This window comes from Salvelinus sp. IW2-2015, linkage group LG36 (assembly GCF_002910315.2).
Source record: "Salvelinus sp. IW2-2015 linkage group LG36, ASM291031v2, whole genome shotgun sequence".
Lineage (NCBI taxonomy): Eukaryota > Metazoa > Chordata > Actinopteri > Salmoniformes > Salmonidae > Salvelinus > Salvelinus sp. IW2-2015.
In genome coordinates, this window is record NC_036875.1 from 27,801,601 (window position 1) to 27,814,981 (window position 13,381).

Sequence of the window (13,381 nt, forward strand, 5' to 3'; positions counted from 1 at the left end):
TTGTGTAAAGGTTTCTTCCTGGGTGAAGAGAGGACCAAAATGCAGCGTAGCCAGTACTCAACATGTTTAATTATAAGAACAAGTGAACACTACAAACAACTTACAAAATAACAAAACGTGCAAAACCGATACAGACCTATCTGGTGCAGAACACAACACAGAGACAGGTAACAACCACCCACAACGAACACAGTGAAACAACCTACCTAAATATGACTCTTAATTAGAGAACGCAAAACACCTGCCTCTAATTAAGAGCCATACCAGGCAACCCTAACCAACATAGAAACACACAACATAGAATGCCCACCCAAAACTCACGCCCTGACCATCACACACATACAAAACAACAGAAAACAGGTCAGGAACGTGACAGAACCCCCCCTCAAGGTGAGAACCCGGGCGCACCAGCACAAAGTCCAGAGGAGGTCTGGGGGCATCTGACCACGGTGGTGCTCAGGCTCCGGACGCCTGTCCCACACCACCATAGTCACTCCCCGCTCTGTATCCCCCTCCCATGACCACCCTCCAACTAAACCACCTAAATGAAGGGCTGCACCGGGATAAGGGCACCGGATAAGGGCAGCACCGGGATAAGGGCGGCAGGTCCTGGCTGAGGAACTCTGCAGGTCCTGCTGAGGACTCTGGCAGGTCTGGCTGAGGACTCTGCAGGTCCGGGCTGAGACTCTGGAGGTCCGGCTGAGGGACTCTGGCAGGTCGGCTGAGGACCTGGCAGTCCGGCTGAGGGACTCGGCAGGTCCGGGCTGAGGGACTCTTGCAGGTCCGCTGAGGGACTCTGGCAGGTCCGGGCTGAGGACTCTGGCAGGTCCGGGCTCACGAAGGCTCTGGCTGATCCGGTTGGCGGAAGCTCTGGCTGATCCGTCTGGCGAAGGCTCTGGCTGATCCGGTCTGGCGGAAGCTCGGCTGATCGGTCTGCGGAAGGTCTGGCTGATCCGGTCTGGCGGAAGGCTCTGGTGATCCGTCTGGCGGAAGGCTGGCTGATCCGTCTGGCGGAAGGCTCTGGCTGATCCGTCTGCGAAGGCTCTGGCTGATCCGTCTGCGGAAGCTCTGGCTGATCGGTCTGGCGAGGCTCTAGCGGCTCCTGTCTGAGCGGACGCTCTAGCGGCTCCTGTCTGCGGGACGGCTTAGCTCATGGCAGACGCGCTCTGCACTATGGCAGACGGCGGCTTGCAGGCTCATGGCAGACGGGACAGTTCAGACGCGTGGGCAGACGGGCAGTTCAGACGCCGCTGGCAGACGGGCAGTCAGGCGCCGCTGGCAGACGGCAGTTCAGCGCCGCTGGCAGACGGGCAGTTCAGCGCCGCTGGGCAGACGGCAGTTCAGCGCCGCTGGGCAGACGGGCAGTTCAGCGCCGCTGGGCAGACGGCAGTTCAGCGCCCTGGGCAGACGGCAGACTCTGCCGCTGAGACGCACTGTAGCCTGGTGCGTGGTACCGGAACTGGAGGTACCGGGCTAAGGACACGCACCTTCAGGCTAGTGCGGGAACAACAGGGCACACTGGACTCTCGTGCACACTCTAGGCCTGGTGCGTGTACCGGAACTGGAGGTACCGGGTGAGGGCACGCACCTCAGGGCGAGTGCGGAGAAAACAGTGCGTACAGCTTGGAGACGCACAGAAGCTTGTGCTGTGTGCCGGAACTGGAGGCACTGGCTGGAGACACGCACCATAGGGAGAGTGCGTGGAGAGAACAGGGCTCTGGAGATGCACTGGAAGCCTGGTGCGTGGTGTAGGCACTGTGGTACTGACTGGGGTGAAGTGCGCCGGATATACCGGACCGTGAAGGAGGACACGTGCTCTTGAGCACCGAGCCTCCCCAACCTACCAGGTTGAATGGTCCCGTAGCCCTGCCAGTGCGGCGAGGTGGAATAGCCCGCACTGGCGATGCAGGCGAACCGGACACCACCTGTAAGGCTGGTGCCATGTACGCCGCCCGAGGAGACGTACTGGAGACCAGATACTTGGGCCGCTTCATGGCACTCGGCTCGATGCCCAACCTAGCCCTCCCAGTTCGGCAAGGTGGAATAGCCCGCACTGGCTAAGCACGCGTACTGGGACACCGTGCGCTTTACCGCATAACACGGTGTCTGACCAGTACGACGCTCTCTCACTCCACGGCAACACCGGGAGTTGCTCAGGTATCCACCGCGGGGGCCACCGTACTTTAGTGATAGCAAATAAACTTTGTTGTTGATTAAGAAAAAAGTATCGTTCTTCCAACACAACAATTGGTATTATCCAAATCAAAACCTGCCACTGCTGCCATTATGGTTCTGTCAGGGACTGAACCTCTGTTAATTTCAAATGGACCACCAAAATGGCTACTGTGATCAATTTCAGACCCAACCGCTTCTTAGAGCATGTCAGAGAAGTCCCTTATTTTCTTTTTGTAGAATATTCCTTTTTCCATGGCCTATAAATTAATATATATATTTAGAAAAAGTATAGAAATAAACATTTCTTTYAATGTTTTAATTTTCCTACTGACCAGAAGTGACTCTTTAAAGAAGAGAATCGGAGAGCAGGAATGAGGATGATGTCATTGGTTTTTAAATCGTTATTATCGTGTTAGTCATTTCCACTATTCTAAACGGCGACTGAGTCCACAGAACAAGCCGTGCTGCAGTTCCTAACAGAGAGGAGGGGTAGTCAAACATAGACCTGATTGATAATTTTGAATCAATGTGAAAAATTGTTCCGTCAAAGAAAACACTGTACAATGAAAGGTTAAACTGCTTTCGTGAAGCTGGAGGATGGAGTGAAATTTGTGTTTGAAGGAGAGCAGCACAATCTCAGTGATGCGCACAGATCCTGACGACGATGAGGGAGAGTGTAAGGCAACGGGGGGAGTTGTGGGGATAGCGCAGCACTATCTGAACCGGGAGAATGAGATGGGAGCAGCGGTGTCAGCCGAGATGACAACAGAAATTCTAGGGATAAATGTGATTCACCTGAAAAAGACTCAAATGCACCTGATACCCGATCTGGGCTTGATAATGACATGGAATCAAATGGGAATCATCATGGTCCTCACTAAAAACACAATTAGTGTTGATACCTTTTCTGGTGGAAATGTGAAGCTGAGAGACAGGAGGAGGATATAGTCAGCTCCAGCAATAGAGACAGGCTCTGGTGTGTTAGCTGGCCAGGTGCAGATGATCTCTGACAGAGGATGCCAGGTGGGAGGGGCTAGACGGAGATGGGAACACCCCCAAGAGCAGCTGAAGGAACTTCATAGAGCTGATGATGAGCAGCTCCCCACAGGTAGGCTACACACACAAACATACACACATATTAAATCACACACCGTTCTTTTGTGTTTTAGTTTTTTGTACAGATTTTCCACACTGGCTCTGGTCTCAAGTTGTTTAAACTGCCATTCCCGAGATGTAGCCTACTAATTGTTCCTTTCCGTCTTTGTCTGTCTCCAGGTTCGTCAGTCTTTGTTCAACCGCGGCTCTTGTCTCAGAGACTGTCAGGAGCAAAGGTGACTCCGCCTCCCTGCTGTCGTCTGCAAACAGGGACTGTGTCTCGGTGGCATGGAACCCCGGGAGCACGAGTGGATACTGTGTGCTTCGGACTGCAAGTGGGTTTTCGTTTCCACTGCTAATCCTAATTCTTTTTTTTGTTGGTATGGGCGTTTCTTGATATCAAGTTTCTTGATACCATTTCTTTTAAGTGCATATTTTTATTGATGAAGAAAGCTGCAGTCAGACTTCGATAATGTCGGTAAGTTCTTACACATAAGCAACATCTATATCTTTGTTACTTCTCAACGGGTTCAATTAGAGACGTTACCTACCCAATTTGTAATTTTTTTGAAGGCAACCTAATCGGATAGCTACAGATAAGTGGAAAGCTGTTATGTTAGAATATAGCTAGTTAGCTAATGTTAATTGATATTGACATTAACAACGTTTCCAAAGAGTCACAAGCATTCAAGCTAGCATAACAAATACCACACAAGGCTGTAGTAGTTGCCTGCTCGTCAGTCAGCTGACTGAGGTACGCTAGAACCTTTAAACTAGTTTCAACTTGAGTTAATTAGATGAAGTTGTACACTGGTATCAGCGTTGTGTGCCGACTGTATTTTGTATTCACTACAAGTTAAACTTATGGAATACTAAGGAATTTGTTGCATGCATAATTCTGACAGTGCTTTGATATGTGCGTATAGTGATACTGTTTACAACCCTCACTCGGGAAGCATGTTATGGTACTAAAGTCGGGCACAGATCCTGAAGCTGTGCACAATTCCCGAAACACAGGACTGTACAGCTGCAACTTTTGTGTGAAGAAATCATCAGCAGACTATGCAACTATTGTGACTCATTTACAGATTCCCAATAAAACAGTGGTGAGATATGGAAGTACTTTACATAATATGATGATGATGTGTAGGCCTGAAACTATTTTACTGCATTTATTTAAAGGGACAATGTGGGATTGGTACTAAAAATTTGTGGACTGTACAATTATTGATATATAGACATTGATTCTTGAAGACTGTAACTTATAAATGTTTTATTACCTCATCAACTGTCTTAACCCTTGTGTTGTCTTAAGGGTCAAAAATGATATAAAAAAAAATGACCCGCCACTATGTTTAACAGCAGAGAAAACAGTCAATAAATTATATTTTTTCCGACTTGAAATTTAATGACTTTTCCTAGAGTGACCCCAACATTATAAAAAGTGAAACATCGCCTTTGTTCATATTTCCATGAAAGCTGTGCACCACCAGGGTACAAAGATTGTCTTAGGGTCATCTTTGACTCGGCAGTTATAAAATAATTTACACACCACAATAACTACAAAGACACACACACACAKWYWGAYAWWMWGAMWWTGTMTGCTACTGATTGAACTCAGCCAGCAGCTCRTGAAGAGGAMGATCACCATGGRTGGCACAGTTAGAAAGAACAAGTCTGAGCTCYCCCCTGCACTCCTCGCAACAAGGGGGAGACAGGCCTTCTAATCAAAGTTTGCCTTCACCACCACCACCACTCTAGTTTCTTACCTCCCAAAGAGGAACAAGAATGTGGTCCTCCTGAGCACACTGCACAAAACGGCTGAGATCAGTGATCATGAGAACAGGAAGCCACCTCATCCGACCACAACCACAATAAAGGAGGCGTGAACAACCTGGACAAGTGATTGGCACTTATAGCTTGCAGAAGGATGACTGCCCGCTGGCCCCTGGTCATCTTCCATAACAATCATTGATGTGTCCTCATACAATGCCTTCGTAATATGGAACCAGATCAACCCTATCTGATGCCTGAATAGCGGAGAACAAGAGGAGGGTGTTCCTGGAGCAGCTGTGAAGGCACTTGTAACCCCATACTGTAACGCCTGTCATCAGAATTGAGACCACAAGCGCAGCGTGGAAAGTGTTCTGATTAAATTTCAAAAACACTCAAACAAATGACAACAGGTGAAAACAAAGCGCACAGTTCTGTAAGGCAAAAACACTAAACAGAAAACAACATCCCAAAACCCAAACGGAATGACAACTTATATATGATCCCCAATCAGAGACAACGATAGACAGCTGCCTCTGATTGGAACACACTAACATAGAAATAAGGAAACTAGAATGCCACCCTAGTCACACCCTGACCTAACCATAGAGAATAAAAACCTCTCTATGGCCAGGGCGTGACAGTACCCCCCCCCCCCCCCAAAGGTGCGGACTCCAGCTCGCAAAACCTGACTCTAAAGAGGGAGGGTCCGGGTGGGCATCCATTCACGCGGCGGCTCCGGTGCGGGACATAGACCTCCCCGCTTTGGTGGCGGCCCTGGTGCATGGACCTTCACATGGAGGAACCGGCGCGAGATCATCGCCGGGGCTCCGGACTGGGGACCGTCGCTGGAGCTCCGGACAGGGGACCGTCGCTGGAGGCTCCGGACCACTGATCGACTCTGGAGGCTTCGGGCCATGGTCATCATTTGAGTCTGCCATGGATCATCACTGGAGGCTTCGTGCATGGATACACTGGAGGCTTCGGGCATGATCATCACTGGAGGAGCTGCAAAGCTCCACAGCGGAGATTGGAGTATCTGTCCATAGGACACTTTATGCCGTACATTCACAGAGCTGGGCTTTACGGAAGAGTGCCAGAAAAAAGCATATTGCTTAAGTAAAAATAAGCAAACACATTTCGTGTTCGCCAAAAGGTATGTGGGAGACTCCCTAAAAATATGGAACTCTGGTCAGCTTTTGGCCATCAAGGAAAACACTATGTCTGGCACAAACCCAACACCTCTCATCACCCCAAGAACACTATCCCCACAGTGAAGCATGGTGGCAGCACCATGRTGTGGGGATGTTTTTCATCGGCAGGGACTGGGAAACTGGTCAGAATTGAAGGAATGTTGGATGGTSCTAAATACAGGGAAATTCTTTAGGGAAACCTGTTTCAGTCTACCAGAGATTTGAGACTGGGACMGAGGTTCATCTTCCAGCAGGACAATGACCCTAAGCATACTGCTAAAGCAACACTCGAGTGGTTTAAGGGGAAACATTGAAATGTCTTGGAATGGTCTAGTCAAAGCCCAGACCTCAATCCAATTGAGAATCTGTGGTATGACTTAAATATTTCTGTACACCAGTGGAACCCATCCAACTTGAAGGAGCTGGAGCAGTTTTGCCTTGAAAAATGGGCAAAAATCCCAGTGGCTAGATGTGCCATGCTTATAGAGACATACCTTACGAGACTTGCAGCTGTAATTTCTGTAAAAGGTGGCTCTACAAAGTATTGACTTTGGGGGGGTGAATAGTTATGCARGCTCAAGTTTTCAGTTTTTTTGGTCTTATTTCTTGTTTGTTTCACAATTTTTTTTATTTTGCATCTTCAAAGTGGTAGGCATGTTATGTAAATCAAATGATACAAACACCCCAAAAATCTATTTGAATTTTAGGTTGTAAGGCAACAAAATAGGAAAAATGCCAAGGGGGTGTGAATACTTTCGCAAACCACTGTATATGTCACTCCCTTTGGTTTCTTCCCCAGTCGTCATCGTTTCTGTTTCTGTTCCATGTCGGTGCACTGTTTGTGTTTCTTGATGTGTTCATTTATTAACTAAATGTATTCACTCCCTGAACCTGCTTCCCGACTCTCAGCGTACATCGTTACAAGCAGAAATGTGCAGAAAGTAGTTTTGAATGCATTTWTTTGAAGGGAAACAATAACAGTCTTGAACTTTTTTGGCAACATAGTGATATATTCTTATATACTATACAATGAGGAACTCAAATACAAAATACTAGTCTTCTCCCGTTTAAAAAAAAAKKCATTGTCCCCACCCACAAGGTGTATAAACAACAACAATAAATAAGAATAAAATAAGATAATAGATACAAAACAAAAACGTGAAGAACATAAATCAATCAANTCCCCACCCACAAGGTGTATAAACAACAACAATAAATAAGAATAAAATAAGATAATAGATACAAAACAAAAACGTGAAGAACATAAATCAATCAAATCTAATTTGCACATGTAGGACAATATGCAAGTGTGTGTGCATGGACTTTGCAGATGTATTTCTTACATGTGCAGCACATAGTATTTGTTTAAAGTCCTTTGGGGGGCAGAATTGGCATCTCCTCCTCTTGCCTGCCCCAGCTGCAGCCTCAGGTGGATCAGGACAAATTCAGCCCCCTAAACAGCCTTCACAAGCGCTGCAGAGGCTGCTGTGCGGTGGAGACGCTCCCTTCTTTGAATGTATGTGTCATGCCCTGGCCATAGAGAGGTTTTTATTCTCTATTTTGGTTAGGTCAGGGTGTGACTAGGGTGGGCATTCTAGTTTCCTTATTTCTATGTTAGTGTGGTTCCCAATCAGAGGCAGCTGTCTATCGTTGTCTCTGATTAGGGATCATATATAAGTTGTCATTTTCCYWTTGGGTTTTGTGGGATGCTGTTTTCTGTTTAGTGTTTTTGCCTTACAGAACTGTGCGCATTCGTTTTCACCTGTTGTCATTTTGTTTGAGTGTTTTTTGAACATTAAATCATGAACACTTTCCACGCTGCGCTTTGGTCTCATTCCGACGACAGGCGTTACAGAACATCCCACCACCAAAGGACCAAGCAGCGTGGCCAGGAGGAGCAGGGATCCCGAGCCCGGGAGAAAATTGAGTGGAGAACATCCTGGACCTGGGAGGACYMAATGGCAGGGGACAAGACCCTGCCATGGAAGCAGGCAGAGGTAGCGAGAGAGGAACGGCGACGCTAAGAGGAGTTGAGACAACAACGGAAGCCCGAGAGGCAGCTCCCCTATAAAATGGGGGGGACACACGGGGTGATTGGCGGAGTCKGGGTTTAGACCTGAGCCAACTCCCCGTGCTTACCGTGGGGAGCGTGTGACCGGTCAGGCACCGTGTTATGCTTTGATGCGCACGGTGTCTCCAGTGCTCATTCATAGCCCGGTGCGCTCTGTTCCAGCTTCCCGCAGTTYCCGTGCTAGAGTGGGCATTCAGCCAGGAMGGATTGTGCCGGCTCAGCGCTCCTGGRCTCCGGTGCGTCTCTTCGGCKCAGGATATCCTGCGCCAGCTCTACGCACGGTATCCCCAGTTCGCCAGCACAACCCAGTGCGGCCTGTTCCAGCTCCCAGCACTTGCCGGGCTACAGGGGGTATTCAGCCAGGATGCGTTGTGCCAGCTCTACGCTACAGACCTCCAGTGCGCATCACGGCCCAGCATATCCTGCGCCGGCTCTATGCACTATGCCTCCAGTGCGSCTTCATAGCCCAGTGCGTCCTGTGCCAGCTCTCCACACTCACCGAGCTAAAGTGGGTATCCAGCCAGGACGCGTTGTGGTCCACGCTTCCTGTACGTATCCTCAGTCCGGTGAGACCTGTTCCGGCTCCACGTACGAATCTTCCAGTGATGATCCATGGCCCGAAGCCTCCAGTGATGATCCATGGCCCGAAGCCTCCAGTGATGATCCATGGCACGAAGCCTCCAGTGATGATCCATGGCACGAAGCCTCCAGTGATGATCTATGGCACGAAGCCTCCAGTTTGATGCCATTCCATTCGCTCCTTTCCAGACATTATTATGAGCTGTCCTCCCCTCAGCAGCCTCCACTGGATGTCACTATTATTTATTCACAAAATGTACTGTATAGCGCAGGGGTCTCAAACAGGTCGATCGGGGGCTACCACTAGCTCGCAGCCCACCTATGAGTAGCTCGCCAAACAATTCTAAAAGTACATGCAATTTCCRGTGTTCCACCGCAAACTGCCATTAAGAAATCTCAAAAACACTGCAGGCTCCCAGCTGCTAACTAATCAACACACAATGGACATTATCCCACCCCTGGTTAGACACTATTGGCTTAAAAAGCAACCTATGACAATACTGTACTTTCCCCAAAACCTTCTCAATTAAATGTTATCCGCAAAGTAGGCTTACCTGGCAGAAGTACAGTACCAGTCAAAAGTTTATACACACCTACTCATTCAAGGGTTTTTCTTAATTTTTGTGGAATAATAGACATCAAAACTATGAAATAACACATAGAATCATGTAGTAACCAAAGAAAGTGTTCAACAAATCATAATATATTTTATATTTGAGATTCTTCGAAGTAGCCACCCTTTGCCTTGATGACAGCTTTGCACACTCTTGGTATTCTCTCAACCAGCTTCACCTGGAATGCTTTTCCAACAGTCTTGAAAGAGTTCCCACATATGCTGAGCACTTGTTGGCTGCTTTTCCTTCACTCTGCGGTCCAACTCATCCCAAACCATCTCAATTGGGTTAAGGTTGGGTGATTGTAGAGGCCAGGTCATCTGATGCAGCACTCCATCACTCTCCTTCTGTGTCAAATCGCCCTTACAGAGCCCGGAAGTGTGTTGGGTCATTGTCCTGTTGAAAAACAAATGAGTCACTTAAGCGCAATAACCCAGATGGATGTGTGTCACTGCAGAATGGTGTGGAAGCCATGCTGGTTAAATGTCGCTTGAATTCTAAATAAATCACAGACAGTGTCATCAGCAAAGCACCCCCACGCCATCAAAACTCCTCCTCCATGCTTCATGGTGGGAACCACACATGCGAATCATCCGTTCACCTCACTCTGCGTCTCACAAAGACACCGAGGTTGGAACCAAAATTCTCAAATTTGGACTCATCATACCGAATTACAGATTTCCACGCTCTATATCTATTGCGCTGTTTCTTGGCCCAAGCAAGTCTCTTATTTTAATTGGTGTCCTTTTTATAGTGTTCTCTTGCAGCAAATTGGCCTTGTGGGGGGTAGTAGCTATGGTTAGAGTGTTGGACTATAACCGAAAGGTTGCAAGTTCAAATCCCCAGCTGACCAGTCAAATCTGTCGTTCCGCACCTGAACAATCGTTTTAACCCACTGTTCCTAGACAATCATTGAAAATATTACTTTTTTCTTAATGACTGCTAGTTTTAAAAAATGAAGGCCTTATTCATGCAGTCTCCCCTAAACTATTGATTTCTGTCCCTGAAGCATTTATTTGGCCGCAATTTCTTAGTGAACTTATTTTCTGTAGCAAGTAACTCTGGGTCTTCCTTTCCTGTGGTGGTCCTCATGAAAGCCAGTTTTTATAGCTCTTGATGGTTTTGTGACGTACTTGAAGAAACTGTAAAAAGTTCTTGAAATCTTCCAAATTGGACCGCTGCATGTCTTAAAGTAATGATGGACTGTCGATTCTCTTTGCTTATTTGAGCTGTTCTTGCCATAATATTGACTTGTCTTTACCAAATAGGGCTATCTTCTATATACCACACCCTACCCTTTGTCCCACCACTTCGATTGGCCCAATCCAACTTAAGAAGGAAAGATATTCCACAAATGAACTTTTTAACAAGGCCACACCTGTTAATTGAATATATGCTTATCTAGTATGGGCACTACCTCATGAAGCTGGTTGAGAGAATGCCAAGAGTGTGCAAAGCTGTCATCAAGGCAAAGGGTGGCTACTTTGAAGAATCTCAAATATAAATATATTTTAATTTGTTTAACACTTTTTTTGGTTACTACATGATTCCATGTGTGTTATTTCATAGTTTTGATGTCTTCACTATTATTCTACAATGTAGAAAATAGTAAAAATAAAGAAAAACCCTGGAATGAGTAGATGTGTCTAAACTTTTGACTGGTAATGTCTATCATTTGGGGGCGGTCTAAGGCGCAGCGGACTAAGACACTGCATCTCAGTGCTAGAGGCATCACTACAGACARCTTGGTTGGCATCCAGGCTGTATCACAACCGGCCGTGATTGGGAGTTCTATAGYGCGGCGCACAAATTGGCCCAGCGTTGTCCGGGTTTGGCCGGAGTAGGCCGTCATTGTGAATAAGAGTTTCTGACCTGCCTAGTTAAATAAAGGTTAACTTAAAAACAAAAAATAGACCTTGCTTAAACTGTATCAAGAAATAATCTTATTTGTATGCCTATCAATTAACAAATGTACAATGTTTAAAGCACATTTTTACAAGTCTGTCACTGATGACAGCTCCAATYAGCCCCTTATTGTSAATGACATGTAAATGAGAAGCTTGTAGAAATATGACTCTCCGACCACATTTCGGATCAAGTTGGCTTTTAGGCCTACTGACTCAAATTAACAAATTGATTAGTTATTTTTTATTTTTTCACCTTTTTTTAACCAGGTAGGCCAGTTGAGAACATGTTCTCATTTACAACTGCGACCTGGCCAAGATAAAGCAAAGCAGTGCGATACAAACAACAACAAAGAGTTACACATGGAATAAACAAACGTACAGTCAATAACACAATAGAAAAAATATATATACAGTGTGTGCAAATGAAGTAAGATTAAGGAAGTAAGGAAATAAATAGGCCCTAGTGGCGAAATAATTACAATTTAGCAATTAAACACTGGAGTGATGGATGTACAGTAGATGAATGTGCAAGTAGAGATACTGGGGTGCAAGTAGAGATACTGGGGTGCAAAGGAGGAAAAAAACAATATGGGGATGAGGTAGTTGAATGGGCTATTTACAGATGGGCTATGTACAGGTGCAATGGTCTGTGAGCTGCTCTGACAGCTGATGCTTAAAGTTAGTGAGGGAGATATGAGGCTCCAGCTTCAGTGATTTTTGAAATTCGTTCCAGTCATTGGCAATAGAGAACTGGAAGGAAAGGCGGCCAAATGAGTAATAGGCTTTGGGGGTGACCAGTGAAATATACCTGCTGGAGCGCGTGCTATGGGTGGGTGCTGCTAGGGTGACCAGTGACCTAAGATAAGGCGGGGCTTTACCTAGCAAAGACTTATAGATGACCTGGAACCAGTGGGTTTGGCAACGAATTTTGAGCGAGGGCCAGCCAACGAGAGCATACAGGTCGCAGTGGTGGGTAATATATGGGGCTTTGGTGACAAAACGGATGGCACTGTGATAGACTGCATCCTATTTGCTGAGTAGAGTGTTGGAGGCTATTTTGTAATTGACATCGCCGAAGTCAAGGATCGGTAGGATAGTCCGTTTTACGAGGGTATGTTTGGCAGTATGAGCGAAGGATGCTTTGTTGCGAAATAGGAAGCCGATTCTAGATGTCATTTTGAATGGGAGATGCTTAATGTGAGTCTGGAAGGAGAGTTTACAGTCTAACCAGACACCTAGGTATGTGTAATTGTCCATATATTCTACGTCAGAACCGTCCAGAGTAGAGGTCGACCGATTATGATTTTTCAACGCCGATACCGATACCGATTATTGGAGGACAAAAAAAGCCGATACCGATTAATCGGACGATAAAAAAATAAAAATGCATTTAGATGCACTATTGTAAAGTGGTTGTTCCACTGGATATCATAAGGTGAATGCACCAATTTGTAAGTCGCTCTGGATAAGAGCGTCTGCTAAATGACTTAAATGTAAATGTATATATATATATATATCATACACACACATTTTGTAATAATGACAATTGCAACAATACTGAATGAATCAAATCAAATCAAATGTATTTATATAGCCCTTCGTACATCAGCTGATATCTCAAAGTGCTGTACAGAAACCCAGCCTAAAGCCCCAAACAGCAAGCAATGCAGGTGTAGAAGCACGGTGGCTAGGAAAAACTCCCTAGAAAGGCTAAAACCTAGGAAGAAACTAGAGGGAGGAACCAGGCTATGAGGGGTGGCCGATCCTCTTCTGGCTGTGCCGGGTGGAGATTATAACAGAACATGGCCAAGATGTTCAAATGTTCATAAATGACCAGCATGGTCAAATAATAATAATCACAGTAGTTGTCGAGGATGCAGCACCTCAGGAGTAAATGTCAGTTTGCTTTTCATAGCCGATCATTAAGAGTATCTCTACCGCTCCTGCGGTCTCTGAGAGTTGAAAACAGCAGGT